The sequence below is a fragment of the Aegilops tauschii genome, chromosome 5 (assembly GCF_002575655.3).
Source record: "Aegilops tauschii subsp. strangulata cultivar AL8/78 chromosome 5, Aet v6.0, whole genome shotgun sequence".
In the NCBI taxonomy this organism is placed as follows: Eukaryota; Viridiplantae; Streptophyta; class Magnoliopsida; order Poales; family Poaceae; genus Aegilops; species Aegilops tauschii.
The window spans coordinates 477,674,752-477,686,800 of NC_053039.3; the positions used below are offsets into that span (position 1 = coordinate 477,674,752).

The 12,049-nt window shown below is 57.8% G+C and overlaps 1 pseudogene; it reads left to right on the forward strand.

Annotated features, from left to right (window-relative positions):
- Positions 1-994: 994 nt before the first annotated feature.
- LOC109768774 (uncharacterized) overlaps positions 995-12,049 on the forward strand; it is a 79,948-nt pseudogene continuing 68,893 nt past the window's right edge.

The following is a 12,049-nucleotide window of genomic DNA, read 5'->3' on the forward strand; positions in this document are numbered from 1 at the left end:
AACAAATCCCCTGAAGCAACCTTCCATTGCAATCCAATTCGAGCTGGCTATGCTCGTGTCGGGGTTGATGAAGTGATGACAGGATATTACGAACTAGAGCTTAACATTCCTGGAGGTGACGAGGAGCGCACACTGGGAGAGACCATACATCGTATCATTCTATGGAGAAAGGATTGCATCGTCTTTCCAAGGACACCGACTCCTGCTCCAACAAGTCTGCTGCGTCAGTCGACTCCTGCTCCTCCAAGTCCGGCGCTGCGTCAGTCGACTCCTGCTCCCCCAAGTCCGCCATCGCGTCAGCCGACTCCTCCTGCTCCAAGTGCGGCACCGCGTCAGCCGACTCCTCCTTCAAGTCTGGCACCGCGTCAGCCGTCTCCGCCGCCTCAGCAATAGCGAAAGAGAGGCGCCGCAGCTACGGTGGCTAGCGGTACAACAGGAGGCAAGAAATTCAGATATGGTCCAGGCCTCAAGCCTCTTCCGAAGTTGCCTTACGACTATACTGAGGAGGAAAACACAGCCATAGTGGATGCCCAAGTGAAGGCCCATTTTGCACCCCCCCCCCCGCGCGCGCCAAAGGAGAAAGTACCTGACAAAGTGGTACAACACTTTATTGATAATGCTCAACCGGCTGTGAAGCAAAAGGACTCAGACTGTCAGACTATGAGCGCTCTATCAAGAAGTTATATCATGCACAAAAAGAGAAGAATTCGAGCTCGAGCCAAGTAGTTGCTAAAAAAGCTGGAAAACTGTTCCCCAGCTGGGAGAACAGGCAGTGCAATCGACCCCCCCGCTCATTGTACAACCACATGTGAGTACCGCCGATCAGCTGATAACCGACTATCATATAAGGCAGGCTAAAGAGGCCGGTGTCACTGTTCAACAACTCCTAGGCATCGAGGAACTCCCCGGGTTTAAACAGGAGGAAATAAGATGGAAATATGTCCCCGGCCAACCTCTGGTCAAGCCTGAGGAGATCCCGCTTCTATCAACGAGAATGCGCACATTGCATGAGTGGTACCTGAGAGAAGTAAACAATGGGCGAGAGTCCCTCATGGTGAAAGTCAAGGAAGAGCATTACTTCCATGCAAAAGATTTGTGAGTTGAGTTTCAAGAAATGTTTCAGTTATTCAATCAAGACGCACTCGACAAATCTATCGTCGGTTGCTATTGTATATAAGTGATTTCTTTCTGTAATTTAATTCTCTAGCTAGTTGTGCTCGTTCATTGCCTATAATTATCCTCACTATATTCATTTCTGTGGTATTATGTAGAATGAAGATGTATGAAATGAAAAGAGATGGACGCTATGGCATTGGGTTCATTGACCCAAAAATACCATTAATCAAGAGACATGGTCAATTGAATGGTTGAGAAAAGACACAGAGAGAAGCTTGCTACAGTTTTTGAAGCGACTAAATAGCCAACCAGAAATACTACTTCCTTACAACTTTGGGTGAGTGACACTGTCTTGTACTACAAATTCTGTTTTTTGCTTAGTAGATGTTAATAAGTTTAGTTGATGAGTTATGCACATGCCCGCTTAATTATACAAACGTGTGCGCATGGACTTTCCACTGGATCCTGCTAATCATTGAAGTTGACGAGGAAAAAGTTCAAGTACTGGACTCACTACTTAAAGACGTTAATGACTACGCAATCGTGAGGGGGATAGTCGACAGGTAATTTCAATCATTATCGCACTATGTCGGCCTCTTTAGTTCATTCCCTGATATCAACTAATTAATAACTCCTTTATTCATTTTCTTTGCCGGCGGGCAGGGCTTGGCAAAAGTTCATCAAACAGGTTGAAGGCGCATGGAAACAATAGCTGAAATGGGTGCGGCCCAAGGTAATTAATTAAGTAGTACTAGCTAGCTACGTCCGTGCATCTCTTTACTTCTAGTTTCAATACCATCATGCTTGATTAATTATTACCTGATTGAACTCTATTCTCGTAAAGACCATGAGGCAGGTGCAAGGGAATAATTTATGTGCATACTATGTTTGCGAGAACATTCGCATTACGACGTCCGAAAGGACCAAAGATGATAAACAAATTTGGGTACGTTTGCCTAAACACTATTCACAATTTTTATATCATTATCTAATATATACACACACAACTAATACATTCATATTGATTCCTTCTTTATCGGAGATGTGGGATAAGCTCCTACCAACGGATCACGTACGAGCAATTCAAGAGGAAATAGCGGGATTTTTGCTCGACCAGGTCATAGATCCCAAAGGAGAATACCATTACACCTAATGCCTCCATGTAATGATCTCCAAATTGTAGGATAAATTGTATATACCAAATTGTATATATATGTGTGTGTGTGTGAATGGTCGTACGAGAAATTCGATGATATATATATATGATCGGTTCTACGAGAAAGTCTATTTACATATATGCATAACGTGTACAGTATGTAGTAGCGTAAAATATGTTTGAAATGAAAAAGAATTAAATGGAAAACACAAAATTAAAAGGAAAAAATAAACCATAAACCAATAAACCCCTAAACCTTTTAGTCAACCTCCCGGCGCGGAATCGTGCCATGTGGTGGGCCTTTGGTCCTGGGTCGTGACGAACCGGCACTAAGGGGGGGCTTTAATCCCCCCTTTAGTGCCGGTTGCTGAACCGGGACTAAAGGTCCTTACAAACCAGGACTAAACCCTGATTCTGCACTAGTGCCCTAGCCCCAATCAATGGACGAGACCGGGAAGGCGGTGACCCCGATGCCGAGGAGATCCGCCTCCCCCAGCGCCACCCCGACCATCGACACGCTTGGCTCCACCAGAAGGAAATATGCCCTAGTGTCGGGTGGTTGGTGCGACATATGCCAAGGGATGGCTTATCATTGTGGGAGCCAATAAAACGTCGCCGGTGCCTAGAAACGGGATGAGGCGAAGACATGCACGCCGGCGGATCTTACCCAGGTTCGGGGCACTCCGAGGAGATAACACCCCTAGTCCTGCTCTGCGGGGTCTCCGCATGATCACTAGATCGGTAAAGGGTAGCTACAATCGCTCCTAGAGCTGTTGGGATCAAGGGAGAAGAAGAACAAGGCTAGCTCTTGCTTGCCTCTATCTATGGTGTGTGTGTGTGTGCTATCAGGGATCGAACCCTTTGCATGGGTGCTCCGGGGGGTTTATATAGGCCTACCCCCCGGGGGTACAATGGTAATCCGACAGGGAACTGGCCCCAGCCGTCAGTGTCTATGCCTGCCGGCTTCTCCGCCGGCTGGTGGGTCCCGCCGGCTGCCGGCTCCTCGGTCGACAGGCCGGCCCCACTGCCTAGGGTCTTGTCCGCGGCTGCTTACTGTAGCCGCGCCTCTGATGACGAGGGCTTTGTCGAGGTAAGCGTGGCTACAGTGACCCGCATCGGGGGCTATCACTGTAGCCTTACCTCGTCTTGTCTCCTTAATGGGGCTCCTGCTTCGAGGAAGGGAGTCGCCGGCTTCTGGAGGCCGGCTATGCTCCTGGCCGACTAGGAAAAGCCGGGCCGCCTTCACGCCTCTCTCTGGCTGAAGGGGCCCGCGGTCCTTGGGCCGTACAGGAGGGGGTCGTGGATGACGTCGCGGCTGGCGTGGCTACAGTGCCGGGCCGCACGGGAGACATCCCCCCCGTACGGCCTCCTGTAGCCATGCCTGCCTCGGGCTTCGGGGGTCGTGGGACGCACTGTGGCCATGCCCCGTCAGGTCGTCGTTATGTAGGAGTGGTTGTAGTCTTGGCCGGCTTCTAGGAGTCGGCGTCCTTCTTGGCCGGCTTCTTGGAGTCGGTGAGGCTGAGTCGCCTTCCGGGAGTCGGCTTTAGTGGTAGCCGGCCGGGGAAGGCGGCCCAAATGCTTGAAGTGCTTGAAGGCCCAAAGGCCTGATAAATTTTCTAAAGAGCCAGGGGTAGTCGGTTAGGCTACCCGTGGTCATTTACCCCGACAGTAGTCCCCGAAGCTGATTGGGCTTCGAGGTGGAGTGGGGTTCGAGAAGCTCGATCAGCTTCCTATCGTGACAAGCCGGCAGCTAGGAGCCGGCCTTGGTGCAGGCGCGCCGCCTTTAGTCGAATTCTTCTGGAGTCGGGAGGCGGGAACCCGCGGACTTGTGCGCCGGGCCGCGGGCCGGCCTCGGGCCGTGGCATGCCACGTGGCCGGAAAGCCTGCCAGCCCACGCGCGTGACGGGACGTCGCCGCAGGGAGGGGGCCTGCCACGTCCGCGCCCCGGCCCAGGCGCGGATCCTTTGTATCCCGAAACCGCCCGCCCGTTCCGTGCGGCAGTTTCGGCTCGCACTTATGCGTAATAAACGCGAGACGTGGGGGGAGTGGGCGCAGTTAATCCCACGTCTCCCCCCACGTCCGGCCTCTTCGGCCGCGTGAGGCTATAAGTAGGGGGAGGTGGAGGGCGGCAGACCCTCGCACGCTCCTCCTACTCCCTTCGTCTTCTCGCCTTGCTCGTTCCTGCGACAGCGCCTCGCCGCCGCGCTCTTCCTTCGCACGCTCCTCCGCCGCCGTGCCAGCTTCCGCTATGCCTCCCCACGTAGAGCAGCTCGGCGGGGATTGGGATGGCTCCATCGTCCACAGCGACCACATCGACTTCCTCCGCGACACCCGGCGTCTGCCCAGCGCGGACAAAGTGGAGGTCCGCCTCGCGCCGGAGAAGGAGGTCAGGCCGGCGCCGCAGGAGGGCGAGCGGGTAGTCTTCCGCTCGCACTTCCTGCGCGGCTTCGGACTGCCGGTGAGCGCCTTCTTCCGCACCTGGCTGGACTTCTATCAGCTCCAGCCGCACCACCTCACCCCCAACGCGGTGGTGCTGCTGTCGGCCTTCGTCACCCTGTGCGAGGGCTATCTCGACGTCCTCCCCACCCTCGAGCTCTGGGGGGAATTCTTCCAGACGAAGCTGGGTACGCGCAGCAAGGGCGTGCCAGCCCATACTGGCGCCTTCATCGCGTCGCGGAGATCGGGCGCCGACAACCCCTTCCCGGTCATCACGCTGATCCAATCGGTGAAGAAGTGGCAGAAATCATACTTCTACGTGCGGAACATCGCTCCCCGGGGCGACTACGTCAACCTGCCGGCTTACGTAGCCGGCCCACCGGCGGGGAGGCTGCCCCAGTGGTCCTTCCGGGCGGTGACGCTATCGCAGGGAGGGAACGCCGCCATCGCCCGCCTGCGGGTGATGGTCCAGTCGGAGGGTCTGACGGGGCCCGACCTTCTGGCCGCGTTCGTCACGCGCCGGGTCCTCCCGCTCCAGAGCCGGCCTCATCTGATCTGTCAGATGAGCGGCCAGCTCGATCCGAGCCGGATGTGCTCCAAGGAGATGCCGCAGGCCGACGCGGCCGACATGGTGAACTACCTTGCCAACTTCCAGCTTCCCGACAACTGGCAATTCGGCAAGGAGCCATACAGCCGCGCCAATCCTCCGCCTACGGTACACTCCCCTTCTCTTTTTCTCTCTTTCTCTCTCAGCTTTGTTGCCGAGTTCCTTTGGGCCGACTCTAACTCAGTCGGCTCGCTCTTTTTGACAGAGTCCTCTGCTTCGGCCGGCCGGCGGGGCGGACGCGGAGCGCCGCTTCGTCCCCGACCGGACCGAGCACGACCAGGAGGACCCCGATCTGGGGGCAGTCCATATGGAGGACGCCGCTGATCCGGCCGGCGGCCAAGCCGGCGGCAAAGCAGGCGGCGCCGGGTTCTCCGCGACCTTCGACGACTGGCCGGACGAGGATGAAGCCGAAGCCGTCCCGCCCCGCCAGCCAGCCCCCGGACGCGGCGCGGGCTCTTCCGGTGCGCAGCCTGCTCGGGGTAGAGGCCAGAAATGTCGCGCCACCCAGGGCATGTTCGGCAGCCGGACGAAGAAGCCTAGGGGTGGGGCGGCGGCCACCAGGCGGGAAGAGGCGGCCGCGAAGGCGGCTCGCTTCCGCAGAGTGGTGAAGCAGCCGCAGGCTGTGTCAGCGTAAGCTTTCTCTCTTTCTGTGTATTCTCCTTCTTTATTTTCTTGGGTGGTTTTCTGAACCTTTGTCTTCTTTTCTTTGATCAGAGCTCCACTGTCACTCGAGCGGGCGGCTTCCGGCTCCGTTGTCGAGTCGGCAGGGGGCTCTGGGAGCATCACCCGCCGCGTAGATCCCCGCGCCGCCCTCCTGGAGGCGACGGAAAGGAACGCGCGGGAGGCGCGGGAGGAGCAGGAGGCGCAGGAAGCGGAGGCACGGAGGGCAGCCGCCGCCCAGGCAGCTCGGGAGGAGGAGGCGGCGAAGGCGCTTGCCGAGGCCGCAGCCAAGGCCCAGGTAGAGGCCGAGGCCGAAGCGGCGGCAGGGGAGGCCTTGATGGTCACCCCCCTGCGCACCATGGCGCCCGGGGGCGCGGATCCCTCGCCAGGGAGAGCCAGTGGCTCCCAGCCCGATCTGGGAGGGAGCGGCGACGACGTCATCTTCGTGAGGGAGGCGCCGGGGCCGACTCTTCCGACTGGGCGGCCCAAGGCGGCCAGACTGAGCCTGCGCCCGCACAGTCGGCGGAAGGCGAGCCGGCCGCGGGAGCTGCGGTGGCGGTCCGGGTTCCGCCAAGCCGGCGCGCAGGGAAGGCCGCGTCGGAGCCGCAGAAAGCGGCGTCGGAGCCACAGCCGGCCGTGGGCTCCAGCTCGTTGGCCCAAGACGCGGAGGCGGCCAGCGCTACCTCAGGGTGGGCGCCAGGCGGAGGGACAGCCGTGGTGAACATCGCTGCGCAAGACGTCCGGACCCGGCTCCAAGGCCAAGCCGCGGCGCTGAGGCAGCTCACGGACGAATTCCTCTCCACGCGGGCTGCCATCCGGGTTAGTATTCTCATCTTCTTCTTGATTTCTCTCGTGGGGGCGCGTCAGCGCACCCACTGGGTGTAGTCCCCGAGATTCGGGCCGACTGCTGGCAGTCGGCTCGGATCTTCCTTGATGATTTCTCATCGTTGCTTTTGTTCTCACTTCGGTCTTCTGTCCATCTTGGAGGACTATCACAACCTCCGAGCGGCCTTCTTCAACTCCCAGGCTCGGGAGCTGACGCAGAAGACCGCCGATCTCACTGAAAGCCGAGGTATGTAACTTGATCTTTATCTCATGTGGGGGCGCGTCAGCGCACCCACTGGGTGTAGTCCCCGAGATTCGGGCTGACTGCTGAGCAGTCGGCTCGGATCTTCCTTGATGATTTCTTATTGCTCTTCTTTTTCTTCTAACTCTACAGCGGCCAACGCCAGTCGGAGGGCGCAGCTGGGGGAGTCCCAGACTTCTCTTCGTGCCAAGGACGCGGAGCTCGCCGCCTTGGTGCAGGAGCGAGACCGCCTGGTCAAGAAGCTGGCCGACCAGGAGGAAGGCCACGAGGCTGCGCTGAAAGCTGCGCAGGATCGCGAGGCCGCCCTCCAGGCCGAGTTCGAGACGGAGGCGACCGGCTGGGCAGAGGCCAGGCAGACTCTGGTCTCCGGCTATGGCCGGATTGAGGATCTGGTTGACGGTAAGTCGTCTATCCCTTCATCCTCTCTTGCCATCTGCTACTTCGACTCGTTTTTCTGATTTGGGGTTCTTCTTTTCTTTTCTTCTTCGCGCAGAGTACTTCCCTGGCTACTCAACTGCTGCCAACCAGGCCATCGAAGCTCGTCACCAGGCGAAGAGGCAAGCCGGCTTCGAGATCTCGCCGACCGCCGGCCGCTCGCTGGAGGAGCAGCTCCTGGCGATCCGGGCTCGTATCCAGCTGGCTCACAGGCTGCTCCGCCGGCTTCAGCGTGCCGGGGCGCAGGTCTTGGCCGCCCTCTGGCCCGGCCAAGTGGTCCCGCGCACTCCCAGCCGGACCGCCGACTGGCTGGAGGTGGCCGTCGGCCGCTTCGAGGCTTGGAAGGCGTCAGCGGCTCGCTCCGGCGCCAGGCGGGCGCTGGAGTTTGTCAAGGCCTGGTATCCTGGCCTGAACTTGGACCAGCTGGCGACCTGGCGGCAGCAAGCCGACACGGAGCTGGAGCCGGCGCGGCCGGCCATCATTCGGCGAGCTTCGGCGATCGCCGACTACACCGACACCAACGTCTTCGCCCCCGAGGTGGACGACAATGGAGTCGCCCAGCCCGAAGATTGGTTCGGGCTGGACCCGGCGTACGGCGAGGACTCGGCGGAGGAGATCGACTCCAGCGACGAGGGCGAGGAGGGGGAGGAAGAGGAAGGTGAAGACGCCGAGCCGGCTGGCGGAGAAGCCGGCCAGCCTGACCGCGCCTCCAGCACTACGTCGCGTGCGAGTGCGTCTCCTGCCGCGGGAGGCAGTCAGGCCGGGACCAGCTAGGCGGCCACTCCTTCAGCCGGCGAGCTGCCTTCACCGACCAACTCGCCCTTCGCGCCCTTGTCTTCTTTCTTTGTTTCCTGTCTTGTTACTTTTGAACAATATTTGGTTAAGTCTGCGCAATTCCACCCACTGGGTGTATTGAAACTCAAGTCTGTTGCCAGCCTTTGAGCGGCTTTGTGTATATAAGTTATGCAATCGGCTTTTCCTTGTATTTTTGCTTTTTGTCCTTCTGCTTTTTTCCTTTGCCGCCCTCCCTTGGTTGCCGCCTCCCCAGTCAAACAGGTGCTCTGCAATCTGTAGCCGGGGAGTGCCTGGCCGATTTGGGAGGGGGAAGTACTTTTTAACTCTGCTGGACTTAAGCTAAGTTTTTAGGAAGCCGGCCAGCCGGCTGTTGTGACAGTCGGCAGGCGTATATAGAGGCCGTCTTTTTGCTATATAGGTTAGTTGTTCCTTAGCCGTTTTTCGTGCGGGCGTCCTTTCTGTCTTCTCTCTTGCTAGTCGGACAGTCAGTTCTTTGAGCTGCGACTTTCAACAAGAGAGGACTGGGAAGCCGGCGCACTACTTTGCTGACTTCGGGAAGAACTTATAATATAGCTTAAGGCGGCCAGTCCCCGGGCCGACTAGTCGAACCCGGTGCCAGACAAGAATTCAAAATGTAATAAGATAATCATGGATATGACACTCGTCATCCATAGATAAATAAAAGGCAGTCCCCGAGTACTGTTCGGGGGGCCTGCTGGTTTGTAACTTAATACAAAAGGGGTAGCGTGATACATACTGCTTTTCAGCTGTAAAATCGTCTTAGGAGATTTGCATTCCATGGTCGCTCCGACTCCTTGCGGGAGTCGTCTCTCTTGCGTGCTCTTGGCTTTGGCGCGTCGATCAAGTAGTAGGAGTCGTTGCCGAGTGCCTTGCTGACGACGAAGGGGCCTTCCCAAGGGGCCGAGAGCTTGTGCTGGCCGGCTGTTCGCTGGATCAGCCGGAGCACAAGGTCGCCCTCTTGGAAGGATCTTGGCTTGACCTTGCGGTTGTAGTAGCGGCGCAGGCCTTGCTGGTAGATGGCGGACCGGCTGAGGGCTAACAGCCGGCCTTCTTCCAGTAGGTCGACGCCGTCTTCTCTTGCTTCTTTGGCTTCCTCCTCCGTGTACATGGTGATCCGAGGCGAGTCGAACTCGATGTCTGTTGGGATGACAGCCTCGGCACCGTACACAAGAAAGAATGGAGTGAAGCCGGTTGACTTGTTGGGTGTAGTGCGCAGACTCCAGAGGACAGCCGGCAGTTCTTCAAGCCAACAGCCGGCCGATCGCTCTAGTGGTACAACGAGTCGGGGCTTGATGCCGGAGAGGATAAGTCCATTTGCTCGCTCGACCTGGCCGTTTGACTGCGGGTGGGCAACGGACGCTAAGTCCAGTCGGATGCCCTGTGTCACGCAGAAACGTGCCAGTGCGCCTTTGGCGAAGTTCGTGCCATTGTCGGTGATGATGCTGTGCGGCACGCCGTACCGAGTAGTGATGTCGGTGATGAATGTCACGGCAGTCGGCCCGTTCAGCTTCTTAATCGGCTTCGCTTTGATCCACTTTGTGAACTTGTCCACGGCAACGAGTAGATGTGTCAAGCCACCGCGGGCCGTCTTGAAAGGGCCCACCATGTCCAGTCCCCAGACGGCAAAAGGCCAGGTGAGGGGAATGGTCTTGAGGGCGGAAGCCGGCAGGTGTTGTTTGGAACTGAAGACTTGACATCCTCTGCAGGTCTTGACTATTTCTTTAGCATCCTCCAAGGCAGTCGGCCAGAAGAAACCATGGCGGAAAGCCTTGGCCACGAGGGATCTTGAGGCGGCGTGATGGCCGCATTCGCCTTGGTGGATGTCTTTGAGGATTGCCACTCCTTTTTCTGGCTCGACGCAACGCTGGAAGACTCTAGTGACGCTGCGCTTCACAAGCTCCCTGTTGATTATTGTGTATGCTGTGGCTCGTCGTTGGACTAGTCTTGCTGCGATCTCGTCAGCCGGCAGCTCTCTGCTGACTAGGAACTTGAGGATGGGCAGGGCCCATGAGGGAGCTGTGACTTCTTCTGCTGTTAATGTGGCCACCATGACTCGGGTGGGCGGGTTGGGTGTTGCATTGGAGTCGACCACCGCTTCTTGCGTCGTTGCAGTCCCCGGGCCGACTGCTGCAGTCCCCGGGCCGGGCTCTGAGGTCCCTGGGCCGGGTGCGACTACGTCAGTCCCCGAGGGAGTCGTTGAAGTCCCCGTGCCGCCTGCGGGATTTCTTGAGCCGGATCCGGCTGTTTCTGGCGCAGGCGGTACGAAGATGGAATCCGACTCTGGAGACGGCTTGATGGACGGCTTGAGGAGGCGCTGGAGGGAGACGCCAGTCGGTATGGCTTGTCGGGTGGAGCCAATCCGTGCTAGGGCATCTGCTTGGTCGTTGTCGGCCCTTGGCACGTGAATGAACTCGCACCCTTCGAAGTATCCGCTCATCTGCTGGACGAGGAAACGGTAGCTCGCCATATTCGCGTCCTTGGCGTCCCAGTCGCCAGATGATTGCTGGACCACCAAGTCTGAGTCGCCGTAGCACAGGATCCGGCGTATGCCGAGTTCTTTGGCAAGCCGGAGCCCATGTACGAGCGCCTCGTACTAGGCCACGTTGTTGGAGGCGGCGAAGTGGATCTGCAGCGTGTACTTGAGCTTGTCGCCTTTGGGAGAGGTGAGGACGACGCCGGCTCCCAAGCCGGTGCGCATCTTGGACCCGTCAAAGTGCATCCGCCAATGGGTAGAGTCGGGAGCCGGCGGTAAGTACTGGGTCTCGGCCCAGTCGACGAGGAAGTCGGCCAATGTTTGCGACTTGATGGCGGTGCGGGGTTGATAGAAGATCGTGTAGGGCGCCAAGGCAATGGCCCATTTGGCCACCCGGCCGGATGCATCCCGGCTGCCTATGATCTCGGCGAGCGGGGCAGTGCACACGACCGTGATGGGGTGCTCTTGGAAGTAGGGCTTCAATTTCTTGGCAGCGAAGTACACCCCATAGCACATCTTCTGGTAGTGCGGGTAGTTTTGCTTCGAGCTAGATAGTACTTCGCTGAGATAGTAGACCGGCCTCTGGACCAGCTGGGCTCGGCCTTCCTCCGGGCGCTGGACCACAACAACGGTGCTGATGACTCGGCTTGTCGCGGCGATGTAGAGGAGCATGGGCTCCTTCTCAGTCGGCGCGACCAGGACAGGCGGAGTGGTCAACATTTTCTTCAACTCATGGAAGGCTTGGTCGGCTTGATCATTCCACTCAAAGTGAGTGGACTTCTTCATGAGTCGGTACAGGGGGAGAGCCTTCTCTCCTAGTCGGCTGATAAAACGGTTCAGGGAGGCTAAGCAGCCAGTGAACTTCTGCACATCTCGCAGCTTGGTGGGAATCTCCATCCTCTCGATGGCTTTGATCTTGACAGGGTTGCACTCAATGCCGCGTTCGGAGACCAGGAAGCCTAGCAGCTGGCCGGCTGGCACTCCGAACACGCACTTCTCGGGGTTGAGCTTGATCTGGAATCGGCGCAAGTTGGCGAATGTTTCCTTCAGGTCTTCCAGCAAGGTACCGCGCATCTCTGTCTTCACCACAATGTCGTCTACGTAGACGTGGGCATTTCTGCCGAGTTGTTTCAAGAGACATTTCTGCATGCAACGCTGAAAAGTGGCACCGGCGTTTCTCAAGCCGAATGTCATTGTCAGGTAACAGAAAGCTCCAAAGGGTGTGATGAAGGCAGTCTTCAGGCGGTCAGCTGGGTCCAACTT